General features: G+C 40.5%; 1 protein-coding gene across 6 annotated transcripts in view; it reads left to right on the plus strand.

The window, feature by feature from the left end:
* Positions 1–18,633, plus strand: part of TRIM2 (tripartite motif containing 2) — a 107,983-nt gene that overhangs the window by 33,912 nt on the left and 55,438 nt on the right. For 3 of the 6 annotated variants that reach the window (XM_041427900.1, XM_041427906.1, XM_041427902.1), the window contains exon 1: positions 14,191–14,719. The exons of 1 other annotated variant lie outside the window; for it this stretch is intronic. The gene's annotated coding sequence lies outside the window, so the exon portion shown is untranslated. Of the gene's footprint in view, positions 1–3,896; positions 4,020–14,190; positions 14,720–18,633 lie in introns of those variants that run through there. 2 more of the 6 variants (XM_041427901.1, XM_041427903.1) reach the window with 2 other exon arrangements.

Here is an 18,633-nt window from a genome sequence, read left to right on the forward strand (position 1 = left end):
CAAAATGCACGTGGTCTGAGCTGGGACTAAGCCCAAGTTCCCACTGACTACAGTCTCATGTGTTACTCTGGTGCACCTGCACAGGATCTCTTCCCATTTCTGCCATTTGCTTTCCTTTTTAACAGGAAAGAGACATTTCAGCTACACAGTTTCAGTTCTTTTGTCACTATCTGAAGTCTTCCATTGCTTGAGCTGGTGTGCTTTCTGGGAATAACTTGTAACCAAAGCAGGCCAGTAAAACATGGCAAAAACCTCACTCCACTCCATTCTGCAGCAGCTGTGGCTTCTGCTGGAGAACCAGGGCAGGTTTCCTCCCAGCAGCAATGTAGACACAAACTGAACAGCCGAGACGCAGGGGGCCTGAGGTTCCTTGTTGGCCCCAAAGGGAGATACAAAGAACAGGCAAAATAGCATCCAGCTGAGCTTGTTTTGAGAAGAAAGGGCAGAGTGAGGGTGGGCTGAGGCCACAAAATAGTAAAAAAAACAGTTTTGGAAAGCAAACAATAAGTAATAGAAGCCAGATGCATGGATGGTAATATGAAAGGGACAGAGTCAAAATGGCACCCATGGAGCCTGCAGCTGAGGGAGTGGGCAAAGTTCTGCTGAATCATATCATAGAATATGCTGAGCTGGAAGGGACTCATCACCTTTTGGGATCTTGTGTTTAAGAATGCCGTGGGTTTGGGGGTCATGGTTTTAAGTTTCACCCTGGGATAGGTGGTAACTTCTTGGGGGGATGAGAACCATCCTTTGCATATGAAAAATAAAAGGTGGTGATTCTGGTCTCCACCTTTTCCCCTCTCTATCTTCAGCCACATGTTTACTGTTTCCCTCCACTGGTGCTTCAGGTACTTAACATGGCAGGGATATTGAGTCAGATCATTGACCCGTCTGAAATACACATCCTGCAAGACAAATTTGGGCTGTGAGCTTTCACACTGTTCCTGCAACACATGTGAGAGAAACACAGGCCTGTACAGCTGGGAATGGCAGTAAAGAGAGAGGGATAACCTTTTTGATAAAAGTAAGTTATTAAACCAGCTTGGCCATCACTATTAGCTGGTGCCTGGGTTAGTATTGTTGGCAGTGCTGGTAACACTTTTCCTGTGTCATGCCAGGCTTAAGGACAAAGAGGAAGCTTCATCCTTGGCATAATGCTATGACTGGAGTCACAGGAGTTGTACTCAGGGTGACTTTGTCTAAAGTGTGCCTTTTCAACAAAGTCCACTAAATCAGCTCCTTCTTGCTCTTTCTTTTGTTTATTTGTGGCTACACTGAATTAGCATCTTAAATAAATTTCCATGGGAATCAGAGATGCAACAGCTAGCTTGCTTTCTCTTGTGCATCTACAGTCATTTCATAACAGTCTTTTCACAATTTCATGTACAGTGTTTGGGCACTTGATCTATATCCATCAAGGGCTTTTCGCCTATCCTGTTCCATAAAAAAAATCTATCAGTGTAAGGTGCCTAACATGCAGTATATAGTTGATGGTAGAAGATTTGTAGCACATATATTTTATATACACTGATGAAACATTTCTCTTTCTGGAGTGACTTTTTACCTATTCTCCTACTCTCACTCTGATACATTATTTCTATATTTTGTGACATGTAGATTGTAGAAGAGAAAGAAAAATAGGTAATTTAATTTGATGAAGCAGGGCATTCTCTGCATAGAAAAGAAGGTAGGAAAAGAAAGCTTTGTAAGGAAGAGAGAAAGCTGAAAAGCCAGGCCTTGTGATGAAGAGATGTGGGAGTGGATCAGTAAGAAAGAAGAAATTCTGAAAAGGCCTTGAAGCTCAGGACATGAAAGCATGGCTTTCATGGAGGTGCAGGCAATGTGGCTGTGGTATGGAACAAAAGATTACCTCAGTTGCTGAATTTTTTTGTGGAAAGCAATGCAAGTGCATTGGGAATAAGGTCCGGGCTCAATAACCAAAATAACTAAAGTGACCATATACTGTGATCACATGGTGGACCTGGGCAGAGATTTACCAGTTAAAAATACTGGAAAAGAGCTCTGGTAAAATAATGGTGTTGGTGTGGATAGCACAGACTGAGTAAGAAATCCTGGCAAAAGTAGAGGCAATATATGTTATGTCCCTGGGTGGCAGCTGATGGAGCTGTGCAATTGCATCAGAATCTGAGATGTCATTGAAGAACGTGTCTACTAGATCTCACTGTGAAGAAAATCTTGCAAACATGACCCGAGCACATTGTGATGCAGCGCTTCGTGCCAGAACTCTCGTGCAGCCTGTCAGCAGAAGCCCGAGAGCTTCACTATGCCAGCCTGTCTGAACGAGGTGCTAACTCCAGCATCTGCTTCTGCAGCAGTTCAGCTCCTTTATCAAAGCAGAGAGGGAGAGAAACGACTACTGCCAAGACTACACGGAATGTAGTGTGATTGCACTGCTTTAATTTGACCCCAGAAAAAGGATATTAAAATTAAAAGTTGTCAGGGCATTTAATACAATATGCCTAAAACACAGGGTGAAATGTAGGACTGGAGAAAAGCATAGAGCTGAAAACTACAAATGGATACTCATAAATCACTGATATAAAGTGGTACAGGAGCCTGCACAAGCAAATAGTAAAAGCTGGATAGAATATAACACGAAGTAGGGTGCCTTTGGGAGTGCAAGAGAGGAAGGAGTAGATGCTGAGAGAAGAAATAATCAGAAAGGTCAGAGAAAAAACAGTGAAAGCCAAAAAGATGGCATAGTTTTTAAGGAGGATAGCAAAAAAGAGCTCAAAGAGCCTGAAGCTTGAAGCACAAAACATGATATTTATTCAGGGAGCTATTATAAAACACTTGATGAGACAGATTTTGGTGGCAGACAGGCCTCACAGCCAAACTAGAGGCATAAGAAAGTAGGACAGGGCTGAGATGAAATGGGATCAGCAGCTGTAAGCAGGGTATTCAATTAACTGGGAACAATTCAATTCAAACAACAAAGGGAGAGAGGAACCTGGGCAGACAGGTGGGAACATAGATGACTCAGGCAACATCAGAAGGAGCTTATATTTCAGGGAGTATTTACTCCATGCAATACCTCTTTTGTCTCTGTGTTAAGATCAGTAAACTGACTCTGTGCTACATTGACTTTCTTGAATGATGGGTGGACAGAAAAGGAGGGCACAGTGTGGTGCTGAAGAGAAGGGAGACTTAACACCTCCCTTTCGACAGCAATAATTTGCTAGATCAATTTGGTTTTCTCACAGAACCTTACTGTAAGGTGCCTCTGTTGTGACTGTGCTCTTTCCAGGAGATCAGGACCCAAAGAACAAGTAGTTAAGATGGAGGTGAAGAGAAGCAATCATAGGAGGATCAATAAAGGTTGGGGGGGTCAGGTCGAGAAGGTCAGGGTAAGACATTTGTGACAGAGAAGTGAGAAATGGCACTGTCAGCAAATAAAGCAGATAAAGCATGTTAGGAAGGACGAGAATAAGAAAAAGGATGGAGAGAATTAAAATTAGAGACTTTACAAGTGAAACTTCTATACAGTGACTATGAACTAAATTTAATGTAGAGGTCTTTTGTTTGCTTGTATGTTCGATTGACGTGAAAGAAACTGTGCATTGGAGATGCCTGTGGGCTCCCTAGAAGTGTTTGTTTGAATACAAAGCAAATATGTGCTTTTCCTGAAGTGATCTATTAATTTTTGTTTTTCCTTCCACCTTAAGCATTTTAATGCCTAGCAGTAAACCGTCAAGCCTTAGCCCTTCCCAGTCAGTCCCTCTTGTTCCCCTGCTTAAGAATGAAACTCAATATCTTGAACACCCAGAATGCGAAGAAGGAGCTAATCATTGGCTCGCATTGTGGCTGGCAGGGCAGGCCCGCCTCTTTGGCTTGTGCTGACAAGCTGTTTATGTTTGTGCACGGCCACCCTTTAACTCAGCCGCCCGATGGCCGTAATGGGACCAACTGTCTGAATGCTGCAGGGAGCTAAATCTTCTCATCAGAGGCACAGTGAATTTCAGCCTCCGATTCTCCCGCCTGAACTCTATGGAACATTAGTAAGTAGCCTTCTGTCTTGTTGTGGCTTTTCTCATAAGACTAAGGGCATGTTTTAGCAAGGCAGGTAGGTGCTGTCATTCAGAGAGGCAGCTATTAAAGCATTTTCCTCTGTGTGAAGTAAAAGAGCAGCTACTTTGTATGCAGTGTCATGACTGCAAGGACCACACGATTTCAATCTCAAATGAGACCTTCCTGGAAGACAAAAGGGAAGAAGTTAATAAGGATACAACCCATTTAAACTTGCTAAGTTATTGAGGTTTTTTATATATATACACACACATATATATACAACTTAATCTTCATGTGATTCTTATTTTTAGATGCATTTACAGTATTTGATCATCCAGTCTCATTTTAAACAGCAGCAATTTTTGCAAGGTCGTGAGTAGTGTGGTTTGGAAAAGCGTGACATGGCTGGAAATGAGATACTGTAAAGTGAAGGCTTCCCAAAATGCTGATAGGTGCTGTCATGTTTGAAGATATATACCTAGCAGTAGAAAAAGAAAGTCATGGTCAGAGATTTCAGTCTTCTTTGTTTACTGGGAATTGTTATTGGAAACTGTTCACAGCTCCACAGAGCAAAAGATTGTAGAGATGGAATGTGCATGACTTCTTGCATCTTTAGTACGCCCTTTCTAATTTTCAGAATTTGACCTCAAATATTGCCTGTTTGGGCAGTATTCTTCAGTTTACACCTGCACTGCATATATTTATGAACTTTTTAGACTTTCTCTTTTACCATTTACACCTGCAAAGAAAGTCTTATTGTCTGTGTGAGAGCTGGCCACCATGCAGAATCTCAGAATTAGTCTGCTCCTGAAGTTTGGGCAAGTCTGTGTGTAGGTTTCATGTGGTAACTGGGGCTCAGGCTGTGAGTTCAAAATACCTGAGGGGGAGAAAGGTGCCTGTCACTGTAAATAAGCATGTTCATTATTCCTCTGTTTAAAATCACAGGAAAGTAAGCTGCAATCAGATTTTCATTTGCCTTGATTAATGCAAAAAAAAAATAAATTTAAAAGCAAATCCAAAGCAAGGCCTGATGCCATGTTCCTTTCAGCTTGTTTAGCTTGCCCCCTGTGGATGTACCCAATAGGGGAAAACCCTGGTGGTTGTGCCTTTGTCTCTGCTGTGCTGCTTGTGTTTTGGGGCTGTGCACAGCTTTCACAGACAGCCCTGGTGCAGCCTGGAAATTTTTGGCTCAACAATCCTACTCACCTATAGGATCTTAATGACTGCATCATTCAATGAGCTGTGGATTGCAGAGTGCCAGTCAAGCAATATTATGTTTAGAAAGCAGTGGCTAAGAGACAGCTGGGCAAAAAACTTTCTAAAAACATGGATCAAATTATAGGCAGCTGTTGTACTTAGTGCATTTTAGGTGGGTCTTGATGATGCTGATGGTTGTTCAGCCCTGAGTCTGAGCCTTCTCTACAGTTGTACAGTGCTTGAGTGATAGTGTATGAATTAAAGCTAATTACTGCAATAAGCTGCTTCTGTGCCAGGCTGTGAATACAAGCCAGCCTGTTTCAGTCAGTTGCACTAAGCAGCAGATAGATACTAAGCTTTGATTAGTAAAGATGGTTTTTGTCTATAGATTAAGAAGGCAGGATCTCAGTACTTAAATGAAAGCCATGAGATACACCATGTACCTAGGAATTGTTGCTGTGCCCTTGCACAGCAGTGTGAGGAGTAATCAATAGTTAGGAGTAATCAATATGCTCGCCACATTGTCTGTCTCTTGACTAAAGAAAGAAATCCCTTGTGCATCACGATCTCAGCACAACGTGGCTGGCTCTGAAGGGGCAGACTGTGTCTGTTTGATTTGAATTGGGGTAAACAGGCAGAAAATGAAAATTGATTTTTTTTTCCTTCCAGAGAGATAATTTTGAAGATGTATTTACAGGGCTAAAACAAGGTGCTGAATCAACATCCTTCATAAAAGAACTGCTCAGAACTGAATAAGCTATAATTGCACTTTTTGATTCTGAGCTGGTAGGCAGTTTGTGAAAACAAAGTTATTTACTAATACTCATTAGCAAAGCTTTCAGATGGCCTGGCAAGCAGTGAAACATATCATGCTCAATCTACAAAAGGAGATAAAATCTGCAAGGAAGTTGGAAATAGAACTGCTTACTATGGCTCATTTTCTTCCTCTGGTTCTGTAGGAATTTGCCAGCAATTTCCTGTGGCTGAGTATTTGGTCTGCAGGCACACTTGTAATATAGCTATTGTTCAATTGCTCAGAACTTAATGAAAGGTTTTCTTTTTTGCTTGACTGAAACCCTGACTTCATACCAGTATTTCCCAAATATATTCATGGTAACCAGATTATTAGATTCACTGTATTTCCCCTACACTGCCCTTGGGAATGTCAGACCAGCTCCCAAAATGGATCAATATCTTGGGAAGGAACAACTCTCTAAATTACTAAGGATTTTGAGTTATTGGAGCTCTAATTCATGAGATTGGGCATTTGAATTTTTAGTGAAAGCAGAAGGATTTAAGGGTACTTTTTGCCTCAGGGTTTATTATTAGCAGGTGCTCTGCTGATATGTATGCTTGATACACATCAATTAAGGTTATGATAAGGGACAGCCTGTGAGTGAAATATTGTATGTGTCTCCCTCCCATCGGTTGTTTGAGTCTGACCAGGAAACTGAACTGTCAGGTAACAGGTCTGAGGGTCTGAAGGAAGCAGTGGCAGCCTTCTGTCAGGTTCGCATAGATTTCTATAGGGAATAACTCACTATCAGAAGTCAGGTCTCCACAGGATTGAAGGCTGAAATTTGCCTCCTCAGCCTCCTTGGGTAAGTTGTCCTCTCTCTTAAATTGGAACCCTCTGACTGATATCCTCAGTTTTTACCTATGCCTATGAAAGCTTTTAAAATCTTTCATTGTGGCTTTTTTTTTTTTCCCCCAGATCCCTTTTCCTAGATATCAGATGCAAAGTGGAACATACTGGTTGGTTCTGAAAAAATGAAAAATGCTAAGCATGCAGCCTTTTCTATTACAAAGCAGCAGGGCTGCTCTACCCAGATCTCACTCATACATTAAGATCAGAGCATCTTCCTCTAATGTCTGCATTTTATTCTGGTGGTGTTACTTGGAAAAGGTACTGCTTTCAGGAAAGAAAAGGATTGCTAGGCAGGTTATATGTGCAAAATTCACCTCAGGAGAATAGAGGAAGTCTCTCAACCAGGTATTTGCTACAGGTCTCCTTCTGTAGGGAGGCCTGCCTGAAATATAATGGAAAACTTGGGTCAAGACAGAGAAAACAGGGATTACTTCCTACTTTCCTTGCCCACGACAGAGAGTGAATGGCAGTGGCTAAGTTGTCTTTAGGTCTGTGCAGCCTTTAAATCATCAGTATCTACCACTTTCCACTGGTTCCTTTGACTCATCTCCCCCCTGTCTGACATACTTGGCCTCTGTGCTAGCCAGCAATGCTGAAACAACCTTCAGTGGCATTCCAGCACTTGCACTGGCTGTGCTCTGCTCTCATGCTTGGAGGATGTTTCCTTGGACTCCATTGGCAAGCCCTAAACTTTCTTCTTACTGGAATTACTGGCTTACAGAACAGGCTCTCTGCATTGCTTTGCTTTGGTAGTGTGTAAAAGGCACAGTTGTGCAAACTACGTTCTTTTAGGGTACGTACAGGACTGATATATTAATTGTAGCCTCCAGATGGCTCATTTCTCTCTCTAGCTCACCTCTCTCTAGCCCAGAAAGCAAATTGTATCCCAGTTTGTGCCCAAGCAGGCAGGAAATATTATAGATGCCATGGTTTCTTCTGCCATGAAGAAGCTTTGAAATAATTCAGTTTCCTTCTTTTTGCCTGTGAAGTTGCCCAAAGGTCTAATAAAACAGCAATTTTACCCTGTAGCATAAAATGTCCCTAATTAAGAGGATAGCTTCCTGTGTTCTTCTTCGTTGCTGCTGTCTAAAGAAATTATCATGGCTGTCATCAGCCTTTTCCTCTTGTCATGGCTCGTTCACAGCATGTGAAACTGAGAAGCATTGTATTCGTTAAAATTCAAGGAGTGCACTGCAGTTTCTCTCACGAAATGAAATCATACTGTGGCTTGTTTTCTTCTTGACATATTTCTTTTTATGCAACATCTTCAGTTGACACTTTACCTAATGCTCCCTAATGTAATCTCTTAATGTACTGTCAAAAGTTAACATTTTTTATACTGATATCCTGGCATGGAATTCTGCAGGTCTTATTCTGGCAAAACTCTTGCTGAGGCGATAGAGACGCTGGTTACTTAAGACTGAAATGGGACTGTGAGAATTACAGTCTTTCCCCATATGTGTGGTTTAATTTCTGCTTTTGACTGGGATGTTTAACTTTAGCATGATACCTTTGGCCTTTTCAATAAGTTTTCGAATGTGTAAGAGCAAGTTGATAAGTATTTGATGAGGTTAATGTCAACTCCAACATTGCAGTGACTGAACCTCAGCACTTTTCAGACATTGCCTTCTTGAGACCATCTGTCTAAAGAAATGTCTCCTCCTCTCTATTTTCCATGTAATTTTCTCCTGATACCCACTCTTCTCTTTCACTTTGAAATCTATGCTTAACACTCATATATACTTTGGGGTCAAGAGCTACAGCAAAACATTTCCTTGGATCATACTGGCTATGGAAGGTGTTACACTGTCACATTCCAATACATAGATGGAAAAATGTGAGCCAGGGCTGCTGTGTCTGCAAAAGAGGGGATGCAAGAGTGTGAAGAAGCGTTCCTGTGGATGGAACAGGGGCAGCATCTTTTATATGCATGCAGGTATGTAGATAAAGATAGTTTCAGTAGAGAAAGCCTTGTTCCCTACCTGCCCCAAAGCTCTGCTCAGCTTCAAGCCTGTTAGCCTTTCACTCTGGCTTGTAGTGTCTTCTGGCCTCAGGCCCCTCATCCTTAGTCCAAGTCTCCAGCTCATGCCTGTGTAGGTAGGGCGTGTAGCTTTTTCCTGTCATCCACACCTCTTGCCTCACTCACAAAGTTCACAGGCTCTTCATATTTCTGCCACAACTCTTTTCCTATCCTAGAGGCACCTTTTTTCCCTGGCCTCCCATGTCCCAACCTCCTGAACATCTGTGTTCTGTGCCGTTTAAAACGCTTATTCTCCCTGCCTCTCAGTCCTTAAGAGATTCCCCAGAGCTCTTTGCTCCTGCTGTATTCTCTTCCTACTCTCTCTCTTCCTCACTACAGCCAAGTGTTTGCTGTCTGAGAGACAGGGGACTCTTTGTCCTTCCCTGGAGTCTCAGGTTCTTCAGTGCAAAGGTCTCAGCATACTTTCTTTTTCCTCTTTATTGTACTTGAAGGCAGGAAAGTAGGACAGGTCCAGGGTGAACCAGGCACATACTAGTTTTTGTGTACTGTAAAGGGGGATAGCTCCAGGCAAGGTCAGAGAAAGACTAAGCCAAGAAATATATAAGCATGGTAATTTTTTTTTTTTTTTTTTTTTTTTTTTTTTTTTTTTTTTAGAAAATGTAGCCTTTTCTATTTTTCTTGGCAAACAAAGTGTCCAGTGTTCAACAAATATCTTGTGAACCAACTTCAGGCCCAGAGCTGCTTTTGAACTGTTTGCTGTGATTCTTCATGTGCTCATTTCTTTGTGTTACCAGTCACATGGTAACATTTCTGATTCTTGGATGAATGATGTTTTCAAACAAAAAGAGGGATTTGGACACATTACTTTTGGTTCAGAACCTTTCATGAATGCAGATGTATGAACGTATGAAAATGTTTTACATCAGTGTTTCCTGGATACTTGCTTTTGAAAGGAAGCTTACATGAATGGAAGTTTGTGAAAAACAGTAATACTGAGACAATACAATTTTACAGGAGCCAGGACTCATGGTTAATTTCTCAGAGTAGCAAACTATGATTCAGAACAGTGCTGAGTAGAAGCATGAACCAGGCACAAACTGAGTGTCTGCCCATATTTAAGGGATGTGATTGCCACGAAAGTGTGACTGAAGACCTTGAAGTAGGACTACAGTCAGGAGGAGTGTGGGGCTTACCTGCTGTTACATGGTATATTTTTATAAGAAGCTGCATTTGGTTGCAGTTGCCTCTCTTCCCCTGCTCCATAGTGTCTGCAGCACTCAGTGGACACCTATGAGCTATTTCACCTCTCTGAGGTTGCAGAAAATACATATATTTTTTCACAGGGCAGTTTTCTGTCAGGCAATGAACTGTATCTGTTCACTGGGAGTTCAAGTGCCTCAGTGTGATGGTGCACTCAGAGGTGAACAGGGGCCTTTGAAAACAGTCTTTTGAAAATTGTATTTGTCTTTTGAAATTACATTCTTCTAATGTTTGACCTTCCCTGATGAAAACACTGGGGCATATGCATTGCATAGTTGCTTAAATAATTAACTCTTGTTCTGCAGACTTCCACATGGGAAAAAGGAATCATCATTTCATCTCACTTAGAAGGGAAAGGGCTGTGTATGTCTCCATCACCAATGTGCTCAGAATGAGCTCATGTGCTCCAGGCAAGCCCAGATCCCTGCAGTGACACGTGTGAGATGGGAAAAGTGGCTTAGTTATGCTTATTCTCCTTTCTTTTCCTGGGGACAGTCAGGGGCTACTGCAGGCAGTAGTGAAAACAGAAGCAGCCGTGGGGCTTCTCCAACAATGACATCAAGGTTATAATGCATTGTGGTTTTGTCTGAGCTGCATTTTTTCTTTCTGTGGAAGAGAAGTGATTCATTATAAAGCAAAACACATACATCATTAAAAAAATACCAAAAGCACTGAAACAGCCCCATTCTCATCTAAGAGTTGGAGCAGGCAGCAAAGGATTATCACGTGATATCTCTTTGGAAGATCAGCTAACAATTATGTGTCTTTCTGGAGGGGGACAGGCTTTTGCCAAACTCAAGTCACTGGACACCAAGCTGAAGTGCTGTGATAAAATATGTGAGGCCAGACCTCCTGAATACAAGTTTAGCATTTGAACCCAAGCCCAAGGCAGCTGTTCCATGTGGTGGCTTTAAAATGCTGCTGATAAAATGATTCATAATGTCACAGCTAATTTGTCTTTTTAAAATTAGTTATTGTCAGTGCCAAAATCTACGTTATTTTATTTAATTAACTGAACTGAAACTTCACCTTGAATTCTTCCAGGGGTAGTTTTGTCTCAGATTATCAGACCTGTGGTTTTTCAGTGGGTACAAAGCCTGCCAGCTTGTTTGCATCAGAAGACTCATCTAGAACTTCAGGAATCTGCATAAACATACTTAAACTCCTACAGCAAGCGATCTAGTGTTAAAACCAAAGGTGAACGTATACCTGTGTTGAGACCCAGGCTTGCTAATCTACCATCCTGAGCTTCTATCATTTAGGTAATTTCACAGATTCAGATTAAATGGAAGGTGCATCCTCGACCAAACCAAGACCTTTCACTTGGCATTTTCTCAGTATTTAAGCTGCAAAAAACTAGCTGAAAACCAGATTGGTTTCAACTATACCTTTGCAATGCAGTGCTTCCAATACAACCACACTAGACTAGATGGGAGCAGAGTTCAGACCAAGAGAGATACATATTCTGCCATCTCCTGTGCATCACAACCTGTCTGTCACTGACTGAGGAGGGCCACTTTTCCTTTGCTTTAAGGAACATGTAATGGTGTTTGAAAAAACATTTCAAGCATCTATGTAAAAAGATACATAATCAGCATAATCAGTATCTAAGCTGCATCCTATTCCATTCTTGTTCTACTAAGTATTGCTAACATAGTTGATCTTGGTGAAAAATTAATATGGAAAATAACAGGGTGGTTTTGTAGCTGGCATTTGAAGATATCCTAAATGGAAGCTGCCATTTTTCTGAGAAGACAAATTGCTCCTAGAAAGCTGTTTTTCCTATCTGATCTGTTCTTTGTTGCAGTGTTTCCTATATGAAGCTTTATAGATTAAATTTTCTCACCATCAAAGTGATGAATATCTTCCATCTACATTTCTCCAGAAAGCCAAGATCCCTGTGCTCAATAGAAACATGGGGCTTGACTGCCCCAAAATTCACAAAGTGTGAGAATGTGAGCATCAAACGATGCCTTAGATCCAGGCAACAGTGGGGGGACCTACAGCTGGCTTGCCTGGAGGCAGGAGCTGTGTATGGATAGTAGGGTACTGGTACCTCATAGGGATGAGATAAAAGAGGAAATGAAAAATACAAGACTGGCTGGTTTTTGTGAGAATATCTGAGAGATCAGGTGTTTTTGAAGACCACCTGAGAGATCAGTGTGAATTAATACATTTGCTCCTTTGGGAGAAAAAACATTCAGTCAGCAAAAGCATCACAAACTGAAAGTGGCTATTTCCACTTATTCTTCTCTCTATTACCATGTCTCACCAAGAAAACCATTATTATTCCAAAGTTAACAATCATTCAGCTTGTCCTTGTACAGTGGGGAGAGACCTGTGTGCCCAGAAAACAAGGACTACTCTGCTGTGGCCCATGAAATAATTTCTGTCCCCAAACCTGTAAGTCTGCTCTACAAGGATCAGGTTCTTTGGTATCATGGAAAATATCAGTAAGAATATGAGGTAGTCAGTTCACCCCACTTGTTTATTACTAAGCGGGAGAATAACTCAACTGTTACCGAACCCTGCTTATTGCCGTTTCAAAAATTACTATTTTTTTGCTTCAGCTGTCATCTGTGCATTTCATGTGTTTTGCTGCTTACTACCTTGACAGAACAGAAGAGAGGAAAAATGCTAGAATGTGGGCAAAGTTGTCCAAGTTTGGTAGCAGGTGACCTATAGTGCACATAGAATCTGTTCTCATAGACCTCTTGTTTGTGTGGGATGCCCTGGTGTCTAATAATACAGGTGGGTTCATGTGTAGCCTCTTACATTGGATCTCTGGATTGTATTTCACTCATCTGGACAGCTGCCTTTTTTTCACAAAAGCTGTAGGAATATAATACCTTTGGGATCTCTACCTGATGTGACTGAAATTATTCAATGGGCTATACAACTACTGGAAGGAATTGTGGCAGCTCAGGCAAAACCAAACACAAAAAATTAATTAATCATTTCCTCCTTTGCTTCTACTGATTAGAGAGCCTTGTTTTTTTGGGTTTGGTGTTGTTTTTGTTGTTGTTTGCTTGTTTGTTTTTGGGATGTTTTTAATCATTCAACTGCTTTTGGCTTTGACATTCCAGTTGTGTCAGTCCTGGATCCAGGTACAAATGAGCAATCAGCGCAATCCTTTTTGTGCCAAGATGAAAAACTGACCAAGTGACAAGGCTCAGGACTTTTAGTCAGTGTTTACAATGGTGTTTTTATTTTGTTAATGACTCACTGTACTGATTCACCGATGCTTTAGTGAAAGCTGCCTTGTTCAGAGTCTCATTGTTCAAGCACAGTAAATTATTCCCAGTAGAAAAGCTTGAAAAAGTCCTCTGCTAAAACTAACAACTAAATAAAACTTGTTATTTTAAAGAACATACAGATGACAATTTTAAGCAACGGCAAAACTTTTTTTATCCACCTTTTTTTTTTTTCTTGATTTTTTCTTGGAAAAAGAATCTTATTCTGTCCTGACACAAAAGCCATGAAATATCCAAAAATATAGGTGACTCCTTAAGCCTTTGGTATTTGAATGTAATCAGGGCACTAGACCTTTAGATAGATGAAAATAGGGGCTGAAGGTGACTTGGGAGCTTTGAGTGATGGACTTTCATGGGGTGCATATCAAAATTTTGCTTCTGCTGCTTTTGGTAGAATGTTCGTTCTGGTAATAAATGGCTTGAACCACCCTGGAAGTTCCCTATTCAGCAACTGTGCACTGGCTCTGAGTTGCCTCAGTAGGAAAAAATAAAACACCAAAAAAACCCCAAACCAAAACTTAGCAACACATTAGATTTGCTTCCCACCTGGAAGCATTTAGAGGATGTAAGGGATCAGCATTCACGTCCCTGTTTATAAAAAACAGGTTGTTCTAAATGACTTGCTAAACTGTTGACTGTTTCATGCAATGCCCTGGATTTTCCTGCCCCTTTCCAGAGAGGCTGTTTGTGCTGGGAGCGAGGGAGGGCTGCAAGGTCGCTTTGTTTCCACAGCGGGGAGTGCGGGGACGCGGCTGCCACTTTCCGGAACGGTGGGTGGTGCTCCGGGCTGCCGGGGCTGCCTGCGGGAGCGGTCAGGCATCTGCGGACGGGACACCAGCCGGCATGGGGCCAGCTGTTTATTTTCAAAGCCTTTGTACCTCAGGTTACTTGTAAGGCCGATGCTTGGGGAATTCTGCTAAAACTGGGCCGTGTACGTTCCCTGGTTTGCCTGTGATTTGCAGTTTATTAAAACCAGATGGATGACTGAGCGCTTTGCGAGTTAGGGTAGGAATGGGATCTTCTGACATAAGAGCAGCTTTTACAGAAAACATTGAGTTAAGAAGATTCAGGCTCAGGCTAGATTGCTTCTTCCCTCCCCCCCACTTTTGTCTATTTTTACTGCATCATTGGTATGTGTCCAAGGAAAGTCGGCCATATCATTCGGAAATACAAGGGGATAAACTTTTGACTGTCGGATCTCTTCAGGCTGAGGGACTCCAGAGTAACTGGGAGAGAGAGAATTAAAAGGAGAGATTACTTTAGAACTTTTTTGGTTGTCTGCTCTGCCGAGAGCAGTGTAAAATAACGAAGAAACTGCAGCAGTCCTGTCCCACTGTCTTTCTAAATAATGTAAGTGACCCTTTCACACTCATCTCTAAATGTTCGTGTGCTGTTTCTGCTTTCCAGTATTTTGTGAGAGCAGTGGTTTTATAGCCAGAGAGCTCTTGCCAGGAGCTCTGCTGTGTGAGTGAGTGAATTGTTTTGTCTTTCTTTTTCTTTTCTAAATCAGGGTGGTAGCGGGGAAGCCGAGCAGTTTGACACCGCCTTTCTTTGACAGTCGTGTTAGCTCGGCTTTAGGTGGCTGTCGAAACCTTTAAGCCTTTTCAGTGTTTGTGCAGAAATTTGTTTGTAGCTGGCAAAAGACAATAGCAAATGTTTTGATTGAACTGTGCATGTCAGGCTTGCCGTAAGAGCAGGCGTTTCAAAGGGGACTGTGTGATGCTATGTAAAGAAGACAGGATGTGACAAGGGAAAACAAATGTTTCCTGCTCTTTAATATTTAAAAGAAATAATTGAAACAGAGCCAAGGAGTTTGCCTAGGAAAGAAGTAGTGATGTTTATTCAAAGCAAAATAATGACTTTGTAAATCTGAGAGGACAATGCCAAGGTCTAATTAGGAGACGCAGTTTACTTTTCACAGTGGTTCGTTTTTTGAAGCTGGAAGTTGGCATTAATGTTGCCATATTCTGTTGTGCTTTTGTGAAGTGTAACTTGAGCCATTATCTGATTCATAGCTTTCCATAGGTTAGTGAGGTGGGTTGATTACTCTCCTTTTAGTTCATTTTGCTCTTTTCAAAATGCAGTCTAGACAGACTGTCAAGCAGATTGATAGGTTTAAGTAAAAACAAAGGGTATAATTGTAGATAATATACCAGGTATAATACTAAGAATAAAGCAAGAAATAGACCAAGAAAATAATCCTAAACTCAAACATTTATCAGGCCAAGACAATGACATAGGTGTTCATTTACAGGGGAACAAATGAGAAAATTGTTGTGAAAGTTCAATGACTAAATAAATATTTCTTAGATAAGGATGTAGCTTAAGAAAAGTTGCTTTCTGTTCCAGCCTTAGATTTTTTTTGGTTTTGTGGGCAAGGAATTTATTATCTAGATAATAGTCTATGGCCAACTATTATGATCTAATAATGAGAAGTTTTTTCCTCAAGATTCTACATTGCTGCTTTTGTGAAAACTAATGACATTGACCAGCAATACTAATGAGAGCTTCTAGCAATGAGAATATTTTAAATAAACTTGTAAATATAAACTCTAGGGCTTGAAAAGCATATTAAAAGGTTTATTTTGTTAAAATCTCTATAAACTTGTTTATTTTCAAGTTAGTCCCATAATTTTGTGGATGATATCTAAAGAGCAGTTATAGAGAGAAGGTACTGGAAAGCTGCTGTACCTGGTCTTGGGACAGCATCATCCTGCTCACAAACACAGGCAGCAGAAAGAGGAGGTTGTTCTCTGTTTCCAGAGAGTTAGGGGGAGGAATCAGTCTGTTAGCTGCTGACAAAATGAAATAAGGCTTCTGTGCTTTGGCCCTCATCCAGAACTGCTTACCATAAACTAAAAGTTTCCTCAAACATCTCAGCAAAGCATTTGGCAAACTTGAGTGGTGAAGATACACCCATCTGGACCTACAGTGCCCAAATTTGGTTATAAAGAACAGGTCTGTGTTTTCTTTGTGGAGGGTTCATTTCAGTTCTTGAGATTTATCCTTTTTCATGAGAAATAGCTTTGATAGACCTTTAATAATTACATCTTTCTTCAGGGAGAAGGCTAAACACAGCTTTGTTTCAAGGAGCATCTCTAACACTGCTAGAGGGCCAGATGGAAACTTCAATTGGATTTTATGACAGAACCAATTCTAGATTTGATTGTAGGATTTCTGGGAAGAGGGAAGGATCAAAATCATGCAAACAATTATTTCAGTCAGGATATTTCAGGGAAATATATTTTGGTTTCTTTATGTAATTTGCAAAGAGAGACAGTGAATGCATCCTTCTAGACACAGAATAAAAATTAGAAGTATGTATACATTTAAGGCTTTGGAGGACTGCTGGGGTATGTGTGTCTTAAAAGTTCACCTTTTTCATGGCATGGATATTTGATGAAATCTTGCGTTTGGATAGATTTGAGACAAGCAGTGTCCATGGTCTGGTGGCACGTGCAAGTGCTGTCTGAATTCTCCTATGTCCAGCAGCATGCACGATGTTTGGAACATTAGACCTTACCTGGACTAAGATGGTAATTCTGCTGGGGGATTTCCCCAGCCCATGATACTATTCTTTCTCTGGCAGTCCTGGTTTTAGCTTGAAGCTCATGTTGTTTACTGGAAAATCCCAGATAATTGGTGCTTGAAGCCATCATGAAAGCATGCTGGGCCTGTCTTTGCCTGATAATGGAATTTCATTAATTCATAACCAAACTAGAATTTGGACAGCTTATGTAAACACAGTGATGCTCCTGATTCCTTTGAGGAAAACTGAGGAATTAAATTAACTGGAAAGGTACTGGGTGTTCTAATCCAGAGAACAAAGTGTGTACATTACTATACTGAAGCTAAAATTTAATCATCTGCATAAAGTATTAAACATACACAGTTTTGCAGAAACATGTAATACTGTGTCTAGACACATGAACTATTTTTATAAAAACAAAGACACAATGCATAGTAGGTTAGGATAAATCCTTGAGTCACATGTAAAAGCATTTGATTTGATCTGCTGGCAAGCATATTGTCTTATCAGAATTAAATGTTTCTGAGGATACAACTGTAGTTAGTTTGAACTATTTTTTAAATATACAGCAGCAAGCATATGTTACTGCAAACAGTAAGTTCAGTTTATAAAGAATGTTCCTTAATACAGTGGCATTATATAAAAGAATAATACTTTAGATTCAATTAGTGGTTTTACGGACAATGCAGTATTCTGTATTATAAAATGCCACTAATTTCAAAGCCCTAAAAATTTTCTCCTAGAATTCTGCCCATCCATATTTTGCAGGGTAACATATATGAACTTGCCTTTTTCAGTTATTGAAGAAATCCAGTGACTGCCAGATTGCAATCCACTGTTGCAACTGCTACACTTGGCTGACACCTTCAACCAAAATTATAATTATCAATAATTATATGCTATTTCCAGAGACTGCAGGTTGTTTCTATGTTTTCTGTAATGTTTCCTGGTAAAAGAACAAAGGTGGGGAGAGCTAACCATGTGAAATACATGGCATCAGCAACAGCCATGAAAAATAACTGAAAACAAAAATCAATATTTATTGAAAGAAATCAATAAGGAAAGGAAATAATGACTATTTATAGGTTTTAAAATACTGATGGGAAAATAGAAGGGCTTAGCAGTCACATAAATGAACTTCACCTCTCTGTATCTACAGTTCTGATGAGCTGCTGTTCAAGACATGCTCCTTCTGTTAGAGTTGGACTTGCTGTTCTATTTGTTATGTGACATGAATGGATTGCAAGCAGTCCCTTGGTGTGCTGTAAGATTTGTATCAACATATTTCCTTTGCATTTGTCTGTAAAGGAAAGAGCTGTTTGGTTGCAAACACTTAAAAAATGAAATTTGGAAGAATTCCTGTTTTGTGAACAAGATTGTTTTTCTTCCTTTTTGTTTTTGATCAGTTGAAATACGGAATGCCTTCCACCGAACAAAGCTCAGGCTGACCTTTGGAGAAATGAAAATGACATTTCATGTCAAACTTTCCGAATGGTTTTATTTCTATAAATACCATGTTTTATTTCTGTGGTTTAAATAGATAAATATTTATTGTATAAATCGTAACATTAAAGGCATTTACCTTGGTTTTCTACCACAGATTGTTGAAACATTTTCTGTCCACAATCTGTAGACATACTGCATGTCACTCCTTCTAATAACTGGGGTACCTGGTTATATTTGGATTGGGCATCACTTATTTTGAAAGGTGCTTTAGCTGGAAGTCAGTAATGTA

Source organism: Onychostruthus taczanowskii, unplaced genomic scaffold (assembly GCF_017590055.1).
Source record: "Onychostruthus taczanowskii isolate IOZ18803 unplaced genomic scaffold, ASM1759005v1 scaffold12, whole genome shotgun sequence".
Classification (NCBI taxonomy): domain Eukaryota; kingdom Metazoa; phylum Chordata; class Aves; order Passeriformes; family Passeridae; genus Onychostruthus; species Onychostruthus taczanowskii.